Raw genomic sequence first — 13,756 nt, forward strand, 5'->3', positions numbered from 1 at the left:
GCCTTATTTATTACAAAACAAAAATGTCTAATGACTTTTTTATGTGTACCATATTTATTTTTTTTAATTTTTATTTATTTATGAAAGTCACACAGAGAGAGAGAGAGGCAGAGACACAGGCAGAGGGAGAAGCAGGCTCCATGCACCGGGAGCCCGACATGGGATTCGATCCCGGGTCTCCAGGATCGCGCCCTGGGCCAAAGGCAGGCGCCAAACCGCTGCGCCATCCAGGGATCCCTGTGTACCATATTTAAATTCTCAGTGACCAGAATTCAGATCATGAGTGGCTGATAGAATGTTTTTCTTGGACAGTCCTTATTTATTTATTTATTTATTTATTTATTTATTTATTTATTTATTATTCATGAGAGACCGAGAAAGAAAGAGAGAAGTGGAGATATAGGCAGAGGGAGAAGCAGGCCCCATGCAGGATGCCAGATGTGGGACTCCATCAGTGAACTCCACCCCCTGGGCCAAGGGCAGACACTCCACGGTTGAGCCACCCAGGCCTCCCGGGACAGTCCTGATTTAAATAAGATTGGCTTGTGGTTAAATGGATACAATCAGCTTTTTGAACTTTGATAGTAATTCTGGTTCAGCAAGTGCTGTCACTGTTTTCCCTTTTTAATATGATTGGAATTGATTAGGGATGTTCAGCTTTTCACCGAGATGATAAATGCCACCTCTAAACTTATAGGAGATTAGTTTTACATTTAGATTTATATAACTGGTTATATTAATATATTTAAATTCTGAGGAAATCCCTTCACTGTCTCAGAACACCAGGACTCAGCTGTGTTTCAAGTTCTGTCCCTTAGCCTGTTGTTAAAGGCAATGGCTGAAAATAAGCTGGCAGTGTCCACCTTATCTTTTTGGTCTTAACTATGCCAATTTAATTAAAACTCCTTGCATCTAAAAAAAAAAAAAAAAAAAAAAAAAACCTGTATGGAAGTGGAGAGTCTATCCTTCTATAGGCATAAGGTGATATTTAAAATTAGTAATATTTTAGTTTCCTTATTGCCTTATAACTTTGCTTTCAAAGAATTATATTACTGTACAGTATGCCTCTCTCTCATCCTTGGAAAAACTGTATCAGCCTATCATCACAGGTAAGTGGCTTTTTTTTAAAGTAACTATGTGGCCAATACTGTATTATGAATATTATTGTAATACTGTATACCATAAAAATATTATAACCATTCATTAGGGGCTAGGCTATTATAAAGCAATCATATTTCTGCTTCTTTATTATTAATGCACAAATAATCATACCTGTAAATAAATATAAATTTCTTTTTCATATTATATTTTCATTTTTGATATCTAGTGCTAGTAATACATGTAACATCTACAGCATTTTGTGTCATATAAAACAATATTGATGTAGGCACTGACAATTCATTTTTATAAACAAACATAAACTTATAGTATCGATAAATACAGTACAGTGCTGTATATGTATTTTTTCTTCCTTATGAGTTTCCTAACATTTCATTTCCTCTAGGTATAGAAATACAGTATAGAATACATGTAACACACAAAATATGTGTTAATTAACTGTTTATGTTATCAGTAAGGCTTCCGGTCAATAGTAAGCTATTAAACTTTTGGGGAGTCAAAAGCTATAGATTTTCAGCTGTGCAGTATTGATGTCCCCGACCTTTGCATCATTCAAGAGTCAATTGTACGTCTATTTTCCCTACCTTTGCCAACATTGAATATTACCTTTTTAAAATCTCCTGAAGGAGAAAACATTTTATTTAAAAATCTATATTTCTTTAATTTCAAGTGAATTTAAGCATTTTTTCATGTGTTAATTCCATTTTTATGGCTCACTGAGTTCTTATCTTTTTTCTCTCTTGTTTTGTAAACACTCATGTATATTAAGATAATAGTCTTGGCCTTTATATGCATTAAAAGTCCTTTGTTTTTACATATGGCATTTGTCTCATGGTTTGGAAATGTTCAGTTTATTTACAGTGTTTTATAGTAATTTTTATTTAGTTTTCCTATATAAAAGTGTTAAACTTTTTGAAGTCACATTTTTCTGATGTTTCCATTACGGTTCCCCTGTTTTATACTTTGTTCAAAAAGTCCTTTGGAATCAAAGATTTTTTTCAATCCAAATATTTTCTTCAGTATTTAAATAATTTAAATTTTGTTTTATAGAAAAAATAATCAACTTACATTTTTGTAACTACTTGAGACTTGTCACTCTCAGAATACAAAGGTTACCAGTAGAGAATTGAAGAACTAGCCACAGAACATAGCATTGTGGGAAGACCCATCATAAAAGTAAAACAAGTCAGGGATAGAAAGAAAATACTCTAATACTCTGCTAGTAGTACTTAGCACTGCACTTCTCCATTTGCTCCATAGGTTCGAAGTGCTGAAAAATTAACTTAGGGGGTGAAGGAAGATGACAGGATTTAATCCAGCAGAGTTGCTCTAGGTGAAGGCCTACTAGATGATGAAAACTGATCAAAGATAAATACAAATCAACTTGAACAGTAGCTGTAGATCAGATGATCAACAATCACTCAACTCAAAACTGAGTAGGGTTAAAAAAGAAAGCCACAAATACTAAATGTTGACATATACTGGGTTTAGATAGTTTTATTGTGATTTGAGCATGTTTAAAAGGTATAGCAACATGTGAGTTTGATAGAGCAGGATGATGAATGTGAAAATCTTTGTTGTGTTATTTTCTATTCTTCTCTATATTTTTGAAATATTTTCTAAACCAAGGATTTAAAATGGCATATGAAAAAAAAGAACATAACAAGAATTGATATATATTTATTTAGCTAATTTCAAGATACAATTGCAAAGCAAAAACAAAACAACAGATAAACCCAAAGGAAAAGATCAGTAAAAGTGTAAACAAAAATTAAGACTTTTTCATGTAAAGATTATTGCAAAAAAATTTAAAGAAAACAATAAATTCTAATTAGTAATTAATTAGTATAGTTCTTATTGCAAATGGATCTTTCTCTGTAATACATCAATATCTTAGAAAGTAATAAGAAAAATATATATTTTACAATACAAAATGGAAAAAAGACATGATTGGTTGATTTTCAAATGAATAAATAAAATTTTCCAATTAATAAAAATCAATAATTAATAATCAAAATAATAAAAACTGAATATTTACTTGGAATCGGCCAACAGGGCAACATAGAAGGATCCTGAGCTTTCTTCTACCCACAAATGTACCAAACAGCTACATATGGAACAATTTCCTCTGATCCTTTTTTTTCTTTTTAAGATTTTATTTATTTATTCATGAGGGACACAGAGAGAGAGAGAGAGAGAGAGAGGCAGAGACACAGGCAGAGGGAGAAGCAGGCTCCATGCAGGGAGCCCGACATGGGACTCAATCCCGAGTCTCCAGGATCAGGCCCGGACTGAAAGCAGCGCTAAACCATTGAGCCATCGGGGCTACCCTCCTCTGATCCTTTAACGAGGTCCAGAAACTAGCTGAGTGACTCCTACACATTTGATGAATCAGAAAATACCCACATCAAAATATTAGGAAAGGCTGAAATACACTCTCACCATAAACCCCACTCTTGACACAGTGCCAAACAGGAGGAAACCCCCAACTCCCAGTCACTCCAGGATTGAAAGGTTTGGAATTCTACATGTAGCACCCCAAATGTTAAAGACTCTCACCAGGGGAAAGAGCTCCCAAAATACCTAGCTCTAAAAACCAAAAGACTTGTGCCCACAAGGCCACAAAACTATGCCAAAGAAGCAATTCTTAACAGCTGTCCAGAACTCACCACAGCTAACTGCCAAGGGCTTAGCACAGGGGGACGTGGAAAAACTGCCCATCTCCCAAATCTTTTCACGAAAGAGGTTTATTGGACCAAACTTCTAATTTAGCAGGTATTAGGGGCTAGCTGATTCTTCCCCCAAAATCAGAGAAGCCAGTGGGTACCACTCCTGTCTTCTCCCTCCAGCCCACTCCAAATTGCTAGTATAAATATACTCCTATGGATGTGAGGGTACAAAACATTTTGCATTTGTTATTTGGTTACATAACCCAAAAAACTCAGGTGATTTTTTTTTAATTTTTAAAAAGATTTTATTTATTCATGAGAGACACAGAGAGGCAGAGACATAGGCAGAGGGAGAAGCAGGCTCCCTGCGGGGAGCCCAACTCGGGACTCGATCACAGGACACTGGGATCACGTGCTGAGCCAAAGGCAGATGCTCAACCACTGAGCCACCCAGGTACCCTGTTGTTTTGTTTTTTTTAATTACTGTTTAATATCACCTGAAAATAGAAATTATGTATTCTGAAACCATGGCCATTCTATTAGCAAATTTCATTATTAAGAATAAAATATAAATTTTAAAAATCTTTGAGTGTAAGTCTAATTCCAACCAGTGTTTAATTAAAACAAATATATTTATAAACCATATATTGGATTTAGAAAATACGTTTTCAAGACATTTCTAAAGCATTTTTTTTTCAGAATGAAAGGAAGGTGCTCAATTTTCAATATTCTTAATATCTACATTACTCCTTTACTCTTCCCCTTTTCTTCCAAAAGTCATTAAAAATTGTCTTTGTCTTTCCCTTTTGCCAAGAAACATATTTAATCTAATATTACAAAACATATTGTGCTCTAAAATGCTTTTAGGCCAAACAATATAATATTACCTAAGATCTCTGGAAATTTGATTATTGGAGGCAAATTAGATAATGTTTTCATACTAATCATTTTTAATGTATACCACAAAATGTAGATAATACAAATTAAAGTTGATGTACAGTGCCACTTAAAAATGTAAGAGAGCTCTAATCAAACAATAGCACAATGTGACATTCTTAAATAGTACCTACAATGTTGCTTTAAAAACCTATTAATACATATTTCCTACTCTTGATTTTATGAATGTGCTTTATTCTATTTAATTAAGCATGAAAAACTGTCCCTGATTTGATTTTTTTAAATCAATAAAATTAATACATTTACTTCTCAGTATCTGCATTTCATTATCATTTCTGCATTTTCAGCACTCATCTAGTGCAAATGGTGTTGTCACATTAATCAGTGATTACATCATCATTTAATGTTCCTAAGCACTAAAAATATGCGTAATATAAATGTACAGTATTTCTATTCATATATGAAATGCAGAAGAAAATTAAATTATATTTTAGATAATCAGAGAAGTATTAAGTATGAATTGGAATCAAAATACAGGCTCCTCATTCTCTTTTAAATTTAAAACATTTATTAATTTGAACAGAATAAGCAAATTCTTAGGAACATAAAGGAAATTTAGTATGAAAAAGGTAAGGGTCTCACTTTGTGGGCTAATGTATTAGCTTTCTAATGCTGTATAACAAATTGTCACAAGCCTAGTGGCTTAAAACAATATCTATTTATTAGCTTACAGTTCTAGGTCAGAAGTCTGGAGTGGATATGGCTAGATTCTATTCTCAAGGTATTTCATGTCTAAAATCAAAGTGTCAGCCAAGCTGAGCTCTTAACCCAGACAGTCAGGGAAAGAATCTAGTACCAAGCTAATGCAGGTCATTAGCAAAATCCAGGACCCTGCAACTGTAGGTCTGAAGTCCCTATTTCCATGCAGTTTACTAACTGGGGGGCTTCTCTCTGTTCCGAAAGACTGTCCACATTCTTTTTCATGTGGCCTTTGCTCTTCAAAGTAGCAACCACCTATTTAGTCTCTCTCCAATTCTAGTTTCTCTGGCTTCTCTTGCTCCCAGGTGGACAAAATTCTTCACACTTAAAGGTTCATGTGATTACACTGGGTCCACCTAGATAATTCAGAAGAATCTCCCTATTTTAAGGTCAGCTATGTCATATATGATAATTTAATCAAAGGACTGATAATTCATCATATTCACAAATTCTGGGGAGTTGTATATGGAGCCCAGGTAAATTAATTATTTAGTGATCCAGGAAGACAAACACTTTGATGCATTTTTAAACCAATAATATTTAGATATTTTAAGCCATTTAGATTGATATTTCTAAAGCATTTAGATATTATTAAAAAATTTATTTAGATCAGGGTTTGAACACAGTATGTGAGATTAATGGAATAGGCAACTCTTGATAACAGTTCAGCCTTTCTTTTTCATACAGAATGTCTTATCTATGGCTCTAAATTTACAAAACTCCACCTAGAGGCCAAATTCTTATAGTTAATCAGCTCTTTGCATATTAGAAAGCAATTGTCGTCACCTATCATTAAAAGCATTGACCTGCTCTCTCCAACACCAAAAAAGCTAATCAACCAGCATTCAATAATTTCCTCAGAGGATTTCAGATAAATATAGTTTTTTTTTTCCTTTTCATATCTAATAATAGTTCAAAGGCCTGGAATATTTATCTCTAAGTTGTAGGTCATCCTGACCACAAACAAGATGCTTTTATTTCACATTACTGCCTATAAGTCAGGACAAAAACCTAGACCTTTCACTTATAGTTCACTGCTATATAAACTACAACTTCCTCAATAATTTAAAAGCCTTCCTCACTCATGTAAAAGTTCTCTCAACTAACCAGAATAAAATAATTTATTTTCATTGTGCTAACTTACACTAACACAGTAATCAGATTTATTGTATCATCGAATATAAAATCTTCTAATCTTCTGTTACATATTCTCTTATGAATCTTCATATCCTAGAGGATCAAAATGACCTTCCCCAGAAAACTAACTACCATGTATGTTTTTGAGTAAATGTTCATAGCTTAAAGGATACCTAAATTGAAAGGTATGGATGGAAACAAAGAAAATGCCTTTCTATTCATTTGCAAGTTAAATGGGACTTTTATGTACAAAAGGTGATAAAGAAAAATGTGTTCCATTTAAAGCATTTTTACTTATTATGAGATATACTAAACCACTACATATATGTATATATATGTGTGTGTAGTACATATATATGTGTGTGTGTGTGTGTGTGTTCAGTCTACATCTCTACAAAAAGAAGAGAAAAACATCAAAGCACTAGCTAATAAATGTTCCCACCAGCCACACACACATATATATACATGCCCCAGAAGAAAACTGTAACATAAAACTACAAACCAAATTAAATTTCCTCAATAAAGCTTTTGGAGATTAAAAAAACTTTTTGAATATAATTTAAAAATAACAGAAATGAACAAAAAATAAAAGTTGATTTGGCTGGTAGTAAACACACACACACACACAACCATCTAACATATAAGACTAAGCTACAAGGTAAACAGGGAATAAAAAAGTTCACATAAAAATTTCATAAGAAGTATTGACAAAAATCAAGAAAAATAAAGAATAAGAATATAAGATAAAGAAGTGAAGAGTCAGAGAAAAGGTGGTTTGAAATGGAAGACATGCAGAGGAGATCCAAAATATGTATTAATGGTATCCTTGAGGTTGAAAAAAAATGGAACTATAAAAAATCCAGAAATAGCAAAATTAAAACCACTAAATCAAGGAATAGGATTAGTAAGAGTTTAAAATTTATAAAACCAGTTACAAACTGGGTACTTTCAACAATAAAAACTGATACAAATCTGAGGGGCATGATATTACAGGAAGCTTATAAAATGAAAATAAGCAAGCTGTTAACCTTTACTATTGTTGGTTATTATAATATGGATTTCTTGAAGGCAGGGAATTGGTAAAAGTGGTATCTCGTACCATTTTTAGGAATATGACTTTAGTTTTTTTTATGATTTTCAGAAGCATTTACAAGAAATAATCTAGGTTCAATTTCACCTACATTCATGAAATGAGATAGGTTAATTTATTTACATGGCTTAAGTATATTTTTTCTACTCAGGGAATTCTTAAATACACTCTACTTTGTATTTAATTTTAACAGAATGAACTAATATTTAAAGCAATAATGAAGGCCAAACTTTTGTAAGTTAAAAAAACTATTTAAATATACATATTGAAAGGAACCAATTTATATGTAGGAAAACAAACTGAAAATAAAATGTTCAATTCTGGAAATATGCCAGTAAACCTATTAGAATTTAATTTTTTTAACCCTCAAGACTTCTAAGCAAAAGACCAAAAACTTACAAAGGCAATAAAATTAGGCAGGCTACAAAATTCTCAAAAATAAGATACCAAGCTGTGTAACAAGACTATTATTTTTGTTCATTTAAATTCAAGTTAGTTAACATGTAGTGTATTACTAGTTTCAGGCATAGAATTTAGTGATTCCTCAGTTGCATGTAACACCCCATACTCCTTACATCAAGTGCCCTCCTTAATGCCCATTACCCATTTACCCCATCTTTGACTCATCTCCCCTACAGCAACCCTCTGCTTGTTCCCCATTTTCAAGAGTTTCTTATGGTTTGCCTCTCTGTATTTTCATCTTATTTTATTTTTCCTACTTTTTCCTCATGTCCATCAGTTTTGTTTCCTAAATTCCACATATGAGTAAAATCATATGGTACTTATCTCTCTGTAATTGGTTATCTTTCTCTGACTTATTTCACTTGCATAATACACTCTAGTTCTATCCACATTATGTGTAAATGGCAAGATTTCATTCTTTTTGATGGTTTAATAATGTTATACTGTGCGCATGTGTGTATATACACACACATCCCACATCTTCTTTATCCATTCATTTGTCTATAGACATCTGGGCTCTTTCCATAGTTTGGCAATTGTGGACACTGCTGCTATAAACACTGGGGTGCATGTGCCCCTTCAAATAGCTATGTTTGTATCCTTTGGGTATTACCTAGTAGTGCAATTGCTAGGTCATAGAGTAGTTCTATTTTTAACTTTTGAGGAATCTCCATACTGTTTTTCAGTGGCTGTAACAGTTTACATTCAACAGTGTAAGAGGGTTCCCCTTTCTCCACATCCTCACCATCTTTGTTTCCTAAGTTATTCATTTTAGCCATTCTGACCAGTGTAAGGTAGTATCCTGTGGTTTGATTTGTATTTCCCTGATGATGATTGATATTGAACACTTTTTCATTTATGTCTATTATTTTTAAGAAACACACACAAAAAGGAAATGTCAACTAAGGATAATAAATCGAACCAAACACCCTTAAAATTATCAAGACTTTAGGAAAAAAGGAATTCAAATGCACAGGAATTCAGGTAACATGCTTCTGAGAAATCAACACAAAGAAAGATGTCACCTAACTAAGACATGACAGGTAAAACTTTAACAAAATGACTTACAAGCATATATAGTATATATAATAATAGATCTAAGACTAAAACAAAGAAGTAACACAATTGAATAATGGCAGGAAAAGATAAAGGAATGAGAAAAAATTTAAAAGCTCTTGAACGCTATATAAGTTATATATTGTAATCAAAGGATATGATTAACAACTGACAAACCAGAAAGTAAAAGGACAAAACAAGGAAATGGGAGTAAGGGAATTTTCAAAAAGTCCTAGTACAAAAGTAACAACTATAGCAAAAGTACAAATATTCCTAAATAAATAAACTGATATCATGGAAGACCAAAGGAAAAAACAATGTTAAGAAACAAAATCTTTTTTTTTTTTTTTAAAGAGAGAATTTAAAAAGCAGTAAGGGAAAAGAAAACACTTACATATAAGGGAAACCCCATAAGGCTATAAGCTGATTCTTCAGCAGAAACTTTGCAGGCCAGAAAAGAGTGGTATGATATATTAAAAAGGCTGAAAGAAAAAATCTGCAGCCAAGAATACTCTATCCAGCAAGGCTATCATTCAGAATAGAATGAGAAATAAAGAATTTCCCAGAAAAATGTGTTAAAGGAATTTGTGATCATTAAATCGGCCTGAAAAGAAATGTTAAAGGAGACTCTCTGAGTGGAAAGGAAAGACCATAGGCAGGATTAAGAAAAGTAGGAAGCACAAAAGCAGTAAAATTAAGTATATCTATAAAAATAAAACTCAGTCAAGGGATTCACAAAATAAAAAAGATGTAAAGTATGACACCAATACCTAAAACATGAGGGGAGAAGGGTTAAAAATTTAGTGCTTTTAGAATGAGTTCAAAAACTTAAGTGACCATTAACTTCATATAGACTGCTATATGTATAAGATGTTATATACAAACCTTCTGGTAACCAAAACCCAAAAACTGGTAATAGATATGCAGAAAATAAATAAAAAGGAATCCAAGTATAGAAAGCCAGGAGACTGTGAGAGAAGAGAATAAGAGAAGAAAGAAACAGAGGAAAGTTACAAAACAACCACAAAAAGGTAAAAAAAAAAAAGGGGCAATACGTACTTATTAATAATTACTTTGAATGTAAATGGACTAAATGCTCCAATCAAAAGACATAGGATGACATAATGGATAGTAAAGCAAGACCCATCTATATGTTGCTTACAACAGGCTCACTTTTGTAACATGACATGTTAGATGTCATTGTAAACAGCATCTAGCTGACTTTTTTTAAATTTTGATTCCAGTATAATTAACATGCAGTGTTGTATGAGTTTCAGGTGTACAATATAGTGATTCAATACTTCATGCAACAGCTGGTGCTCATCACAATAAGGATACTCTTAATCCCCATCACCTATTTTTCTCATTCCCACCTACCTCCTCTCTGGTAACCTGCAGTTCTCTATATTTAAGAGTTTTATATTTATATTTAAGAGATTTTTTTGTCTCTTTATTTCTTAATTCCATATATGAGTGAACCATACAGTATTTATCTTTCTCTAACTGACTTATTTCATTTACCATTATACTCTCCAGTTCCATCCATGTTGTTGCAAATGGAAAGATTTCATTCATTTTATGCCATTTTTATTTGAGATCTATATATATCATTTGAGATATATATATATATATATATATATATATATATATATATATATATCACACATCTTTCTTTATCCATTGCATAATATGGTTATTGTAAATAGTGCTGCAATACACATAGGGGTGCTCTTGTCCTTTTGAATTAGTGTTTTCATATCCTTTGGGTAAATACCCAGTAGTGGAACTGTTTAGTAATGCTCTTTTTAATTTTTTGGGAAACTTCTATACTGTTTTCCACAGTGACTATACCAGTTTGCATTTCCACTAACAGTGTAGAAGTGTTCCTTTTTCTCCACTTCCTTGCCAACACTTGTTTTTTATGTTTTTTATTTCAGTCGTTCTGAATGTTGTGAGGTGATATGTCATTGTAGTTTTGATTTGCATTTCCCTGATGATGAGTGATATTGAGTATCTTTTTGTATGTCTGTTGGCCATCTGAATATCTTCTTTGGAGAAATGTCTATTCATGTCTTCTGCTCATTTTTAATTAGGTTACTTGGGGCTTTTTGGTGTTGAGTTGTATAAGTTCTTTATATATTTTGGATACTAAACCCTTTATCAGATATATCATTTGCAAATATCTTCTCCCATTCATTAGGTTTTCTTTTTGTTTTGTTGTTTGTTTCTGTTTCTACGCAGAAGCTTTTTATTTTGGTGTAGTCTCAATAGTTTATTCTTGCTTTTGTTTTCCTTAACTCAGGAGACATACCTAGAAACAACTTGTGTAGGGCACCTGGGTGGCTCAGTCAGTTAAGTTTGATTTGCCAACATATAGTGAAACACACAGTGCTCACCCATCAAATGCCCTCCTCAGTGCCCATCACACAGTTACCCCATCCCCCCACCCACCTTCCCTTCCACAACCCTTTGTTCATTTCCCAGAGTTAGGAGTTTCTCATGGTTTGTCTCCCTCTCTAATTTTTCCCACTCAGTTCTCCTCCTCTCCCTTATAATCCCTTTCACTATTTCTTATATTCCATGTATGAGTGAAACCATATTATGATTGTCCTTCTCCAATTAACGTATTTCACTCAACATAATACCCTCCAGCCAATCCATGTCAAAGCAAATGGTGGGTATTTGTCCTTTCTGATGGCTGAGTAATATTCCATTGTATATATAGACCACATCTTCTTTATCCATTCATCTGTCAAAGGACATTGTGGTTCCTTCCACAGTTTGGCTATTGTGGACATTGCTGCTATGAACATTGGGGTGCAGGTGTCCCGGTGTTTCACTACATCTGTATCTTTGGGGTAAATACCCAGTACTGCAATTGCTGGGTCGTAGGGTAGCTCTATTTTTAACTCTTTGAGGAACCTCCACACTGTATTCCAGAGTGCTTTCTCTGCATCTATTGAGAGAACCATATGGTTCTTTTTTCTCTTGTTGATGTGATGTATCACGCTAATTGTTTTACAAGTGTTGAACCAATCTTGCATCCCAGGGATATATTCCATTTGGTCATGGTGAATAATCCTCTCAATGTACTGTTGGATCCTACTGGCTAGCATCTTGTTGGGAATTTCTGCATCTGTGTTCATCAGGAATATTGGTCTATAATTCTCCTTTTTGGTGGGGTCTTTGTCTGGTTTTGAAATCAAGGTAATGCTGGCCTCATAAAACTAGTTTGGAAGCATTCTCTCCCTTTCTATCCTTTGAAACAGCTTTAGTAGCATAGGTATTATTTCTTCTTTAAATGTCAGATAGAATTCCCCTGAGAAACCATCTAGCCCTGGACTTTAATGTATTGGGAGGGATTTTATGACTGCTTCAATTTCCTCACTGGTTGTTGGCCTGTTCAGGTTTTCTATCTCTTCCTGTTCCAGTTTTGGTAATTTGTGGTTTTCCAGAAATTCATCCATTTCTTCTAGATTGTCTAATTTGTTGGCATTTAGCTCCTCATAATATGTTTTTAAAATCGTTTGTATTTCCTTGGTATTGGTTGTGATCTCTCCTCTTTCATTCATGGTTTTATTAATTTGAGTCTTTTTTCTTTTAATAAGGCTGGCTAGTAGTTTATCTATCTTATTAATTCTTTTAAAGAACCCGCTCCTGGGCAGCCCTGGTGGCGCAGTGGTTTAGTGCCGCCTGCAGCCCAGGGTGTGATCCTGGAGACCCTGGATAGAGTCCCACGTCAGGCTCTCTGTATGATGCCTGCTTCTCCCTCTGCCTGTGTCTCTGCCTCTCTCTCTCTGTCTCTATGAATAAATAAAATCTTTAAAAAAAAAAAAAAAAAGGAACCCGCTCCTGATTTTGTTGATCTGTTCTCAATTCTTTTGGTCTCTATTTCATTGATTTCTGCTCGAATCTTTGTTATATCTCTTCTGCCTGGTGTAGGCTTTACTTGCTGTTCTTTCTCCAATTCCTTTAGGTGTGAGGTTAGCTTGTGTATTTGATTTTTTTCCAATTTTTTGAAAGAGGCTTGTACTGCAATATTGCAATATATTTCCCTCTTAGGACTGCTTTTGCTATATCTCAAAGATGTTGAACGGTTGTATCTTCATTTTCATTAGTTTCCATAAATCTTTTTAATTCTCTAATTTCCTGGTTGACCAATTCATCTTTTAGTAGGATGTTCTTCAACCTCCAAGTGTTTGAATTTCTTCCAAATTTCTTCTTGTGATCAAGTTCCAGTTTCAAAGCATTGTGGTTTGAAAATATGCAGGGGACAATCCCAATCCTTTGGTATCGGTTGAGACCTGACTTGTGACCCAGCATGTGGTCTATTCTGGAGAAAATTCCATGTGCACTGAAGAAGAATGTGTATTCAGTTGTGTTTGTATGGAAACTTCTGTATATATCTGTGAAATCTATTTGGTCCAGTTGTATCATTTAAGGCCCTTATTTCTTTGGTGATGCTTTCTTAGAATATCTGTCATTTGCTGAAAGTGTCCTGTTGAAGTCTCCTACTATTAGTGTACTATTATCTAAGTGTCTATTTACTTTGTTATTAAATGATTGA

General features: G+C 33.6%; 1 protein-coding gene across 42 annotated transcripts in view; it reads right to left on the reverse strand.

The window, feature by feature from the left end:
* STPG2 (sperm tail PG-rich repeat containing 2) overlaps window positions 1-13,756 on the reverse strand; it is a 531,130-nt gene that overhangs the window by 320,914 nt on the left and 196,460 nt on the right. The window lies entirely within an intron of this gene.

The sequence above is a fragment of the Canis lupus genome, chromosome 33, assembly GCF_048164855.1.
Source record: "Canis lupus baileyi chromosome 33, mCanLup2.hap1, whole genome shotgun sequence".
Lineage (NCBI taxonomy): Eukaryota > Metazoa > Chordata > Mammalia > Carnivora > Canidae > Canis > Canis lupus.